This window comes from Dipodomys ordii, unplaced genomic scaffold (assembly GCF_000151885.1).
Source record: "Dipodomys ordii isolate 6190 unplaced genomic scaffold, Dord_2.0 Scaffold128, whole genome shotgun sequence".
Classification (NCBI taxonomy): domain Eukaryota; kingdom Metazoa; phylum Chordata; class Mammalia; order Rodentia; family Heteromyidae; genus Dipodomys; species Dipodomys ordii.
The window spans coordinates 1445813-1450644 of NW_012267344.1; positions in this window are offsets into that span (position 1 = coordinate 1445813).

Sequence of the window (4832 nt, forward strand, 5' to 3'; positions counted from 1 at the left end):
GCCCCAGCCCCAGCCCCAGCCCGCCCCGGGATCCGCCTCCTGCCCCTCCGTCTGTCTGTCTGTCCTGGGGTCAGAGGTCCTCGCCAGGCCCTGACCGGGTGGGAGCGGCCCAAACCCAACTCTCTAAGCAGACAACCCTTTTCTTTTTTTTGGGGGGGGAACCCTAGGCCGGCAAGTGACGCTGTGGCTCGAGCGGTAGAAGGCCGGCCACGTGGGGAGCAGGTGCTGGGTTCAAGTCCCAGCCCCGACACATGTACACAAGGTTAACGCGTCTCAGGAACAACCAAGACCATCCCAGCTAAAGCTCCTGAGACTCTTAGCTATTAAGTTCTAAAATCAGATTTTCCTGTCTTCCTCATTTCCCCACAGGTGACAAGCGCTGGCTCTTCTGGAGAACGCACGCCCTGCCCCCGCGGGGGGCTCCTCCTTGGGGACCCCGGGTAGCGCGCAGGTTTTTCTGAGGTCACCGCGTGTACTCACTGTGAATTCTGTGGGTGATGTCATGGCGGGTCAGGTGCAAGCCTGCTTCTAGAAAGAGACAAAAAAAAATTGACTTGTAATTATATGCCATCAACCAAACACCGAATACACAGAGATTGAACACCAAACCTGTTTCTGCAATGCCAAGCATGGTGGTACATCCCTATAATCCCTGCCCTTGGGAGTCTGAGGCAGGAGGATCTTGGCTTCGAGACCAGCCTGGACTGCACCGACCAACGCCAGATGGATACTGCAGATTTCAGACCATCTCGGTTATTAATATTGAAATGAGAGGGGCTTCTCATTTTTAATTTATCGTAACTTCTTTGCTTCTGGCAGTCATAGGACTCTAGTATCTGTTCTCTTTTTTATTTGGACAATCAGCATTTCTCCCACCCACACATAGGGAACTATATGGGGTCTTTTAGCTTTTTTCCAGCCTGTATATCATTTTTTTTTCTGCTCCTGGGGTTTGAACTCCAGGACTGGGCACTGTCTCTGAGCTTATTTTACTCAAGGCAAACGCTCTACACCTGAGCCACAGCGCCACTTCTAGCTTTCTTTTGGGTGGTTCACTGGAGATAAGTGTCTCACGGACTTTTCTTCTCAGGCTGGCTTTGAACCACAAACCTCAGATCTCAGCCTCCCGAGTAGCTAGGATGACAGGCATGAGTCACCAGGGTCTGGCTACATATAATTTTTGTATCATTATTTTACTTTTGTTTGGGGGGGGGAGCAACACCAGGGCTTAAACCTTGCACTGGCATGCAAACTTTTCTGGCCAGGCTGGCCTCAAACTGCAATCCTCCATCCTCTCAGCCTCTTGAGTTAGGAGGATTACAGGCATGATCTACCACCAGTGCCCGGGAGTTCACTCAGTCAAGCCCTGAATTGCTGAATGGTTTGTCCATCCTCCCGTCCGTCCGTCCGTCCTCCCTCCCTCCCCTCCTTTCCTTCCTCTTATTCTGTCAACTAACAGATTCACTTAGGTTAACAGGTCGGTGGTTACTTGGAGACTTGTTGCCCTGATGATGACTTCTCTGTGTACAGGCACCCCAGGTTCCATCAAATAACCCCAGAAGCTGAGCGCTGGTGGCTCAGGCCTCACTACTGAGGAGGCTAAGATCTGAGGATCTGAGGATCTAAGCCAGCCCAGGCAGGAATGACTCTTAAGTAGCAAAAGGGCTGGAAACAGAGCTGAGGCTCAAGTGGCAGAATGCCAGACTAGAAAAGCTCAAGGACAGTGCCCAGGCTCTGAGTTCAAACCAACACACACACACACACACACACTCTCTCTTTCTCTCTCTAAACTGGAAACAACCTAAATATTCAGCCACCGGTCTAAACCATTATGACTCATGCATCCCATAAACCACAGGTAGCCAATAAAAAGAGGAAGAGAGACCTCCGGCTGACAGGAAAGAGGTCACCAAAATCACTAGGTTAGAACACAAGGTGGAGAAGAGTATGCTGTGTGACCTTTTCAAGAAGTTCACTGAAGTCTTTACCTGACAATTGTAACCTCTCTGTACCTCACCTTTATAGGAACCAGTCCTGGGGCTTGAACTCAGGGCCTGGGCGCTGAGAGCCTGCACTACCTTCACCATGCCGCCTTCTTCCAGGACAGCAGCCAGAGAGCAAAAACAAACCATCTTTCTCGGGCTGCTGCTGGTGACGCCAGCTGGCTCATTTGGAGGCTGAAATCTGAGCATTGCGCTTCAAGACCAGCTTGGGCAGGAAAGTCCATGAAACTCTTTCTCTGATGAGGCACCAGAAAGCCCGAAGCAGAGCTGTGACTCAGTGGTGGGGTGACAGCCGGGAGTGGAAGAAAGCTCGGGGACAGCGCCCGGGCCCTGAGTTCAAGACCCGATGCTGGCACAGACAGTCTTTCCCCTTACATCTGCCGCTTAAAGACACCACAGATCGCCTTGGTAGTTTAAATAAATCTACATTTCGTCTACATTATATTTTTAATTTTTTATTTTTGGGGCCGGGTCTGGAGCTTGAACTCAGGGCCTGGGTGCTGTCCCTGAGCTGCTTTTGCTCAAGGCTAGCACTCTTACCACTTGAGCCACAGCACCACTTCTGGCTTTAACTGTGTCTGTGGTGCTGAGGAATGGAACCCAGGGCTTCGTGCATGCTGGGCGAGTACCACTGAGCCACCTTCCCAGCCCTATTAAAAAAAAAATTTTTTTTAAAGAATACTTTTCATCTGTTTTATTCTCCCTGTAACAAAAATCTCAGAGCCTGCCTTCTTTTCTTCCTGTCCCCAAGAAGGGGGAGGGGGGGAACACCCACATAAGGCAGAAGACACTGAGAGTGGGGAACCTCTCAACTGTCTCCCAACCGTCCCCTGGGAGCCAGCGGGGTTTGACTCAGCCCCAGCCCACAGTGGTGGTGGCAGTGGTGGTGGCGGCCGGGCCGCAGGAGGAAGCAAGGGGAGCTGGCCACGGCTCCAGCGCCAGCAAGCGTCCAGGAGAGCCTCACTCAACAGGCCACATTTTGCTGACCCTTGAAGGCTAAAGAGCGTGGGGATGTGCAAAGGGCCTGGGGCTGTTGCTCCAGGGTAAGAAAATCTTACCTGCAAAGGTATGAGACCCAGAAGTGGGGCGGGGGGGGGGTGCTGGGAAGAGAGCAACTGATTTGGAACATAGCTGTTTAGGAAAGCTAGCGGGAGCTGGGCATCGGTGGCTCACGCCTGTCCTCTTAGCTACACTCAAGAGGCTGAGATCTGAGGATTCTGGTTCAAAGCCAGCCGGGGCAGGAAAGTCCGTGAGACTCTTATCTCCAGTGAACCGCCAGAAAACCAAAGTGGCGCTGTGGTTCAAGTAGTAGAGCGCTCGCCTTGAGCTGAGGGACAGCGCTCAGGCTGTGAGATCAAGCCCCATGACCGACCCCCCAAAAAAACCCCACAAGGATTTTTGCTGTGTATAGATCCAAAGCTTTTGGCAGCTCTGTGGACCCTGGCTAGCTTGGGGGCGGGGGGGGCGGTCTTGCCCTGACCCTTGTCTTAACTGGTTATAGGAAGGCTGGGTTCACCCCTTGCAGTTGGTGTCACTCTGTTTCTCGGGGCACAACCTTATTTGGGGGTGGGGGGGAGCTGGCAGAGGGGGCTGTCCAGTGTCCAGCACCCCCCCTCAGGCCTCGCTTTCCTGGACATCTCCAGGCGTCCGGGGGGGGGGGCTGGCTCAGGAGGAGGGCAGGGGCAAAGGCTTCCTACCGGGCAGAAGGCGACTGGAAGAAATTCTGGAATTGCACGCACTCAACAGCCAGCAGCTCGTGTGGGGTTGGCTTGACAAAGGCAGCAGGGGACAGGCAGGCTCCCAGGAGGGAGGCTGGGGGTGCGCGCACACGCACACGCGTGCACACACACACGCGTGCACACACATGCACACGCAATCTCCACCATAAACACCTCAGGAGCTTGGTGGTCGCATGGCCGCTGTGCTCTGTGACACGCGGGCGGCAGGTACGCACAACCCCGTGTCCCCCCAGAGGAGAGGGGGTGCGGCCGGCCTGTGACTGCCCGTCCCAGAGCCCTGCCCCCCCCCGGCCCCCCTCACCCCTCAGCTCCAACCTGTTCATTTTCCTCCTCTCGGCTCCTAAGGATCCTGCCCACGAGGGCCGCCTCTCCATGTTGGCACCCCTGCCCCCTCTGCTCATCTCTTTCCAGAACCTTCTGCCCCTTCCCTTGAATACAGAAATCACGGGCCCGCCTGGAGCCTAGCCAGGAGACTCATTACCCACCTCTCCAGATGCCTTGGCTAGGCGACACCCCGTCACCTTGGCTGCCTTGGAACTTTCTAGAAGAAGTTCGCAGCCCCTGGGGGCGGGAGCGGGAGGCCGGGGTGCAGGGGACGCGGGACTCACCAGGAGGACGCGCAGGGGCTCCTGGGCGGCTTCTGTGGGTGTGGAGCACACAGCGAGCTGGCGAAAACCCCAGAAAGGAAGCCAAGCCCCCCGGCCTGGCTGTCACGGGAGGGAGGGGGCAGGGGGAAGTGGGGGAGTCACCTGCTGGAGCGCTTGGCCAGCAGCAGAGCGAACCCTCGGGCGGGCACCGGGGCTGGGGAGAGGGGGCCTCGCAGCCTGAGGCTGGAAGAGGGCAAATCGGGGTCCGAGACTGGGGTGCGCATCTACAAGATGTCCTCGGTTACTGCCTGAACAGGCCCGCGGGAGAGGACACCCCCACCCACAGCCGCCCACCTAACACCCGTGGGCTGCGGGCGCCACGCGCTGTCACGCCAGCTACTCAGGAGGCTGAGATTGGAGGATCGCGGCTCAAAGCCAGCCAGAAAGGGCGCTAAGACCCTCAGCTCCGATCACTCGCACTGAGGATGCTGTGGGGAGTCGGT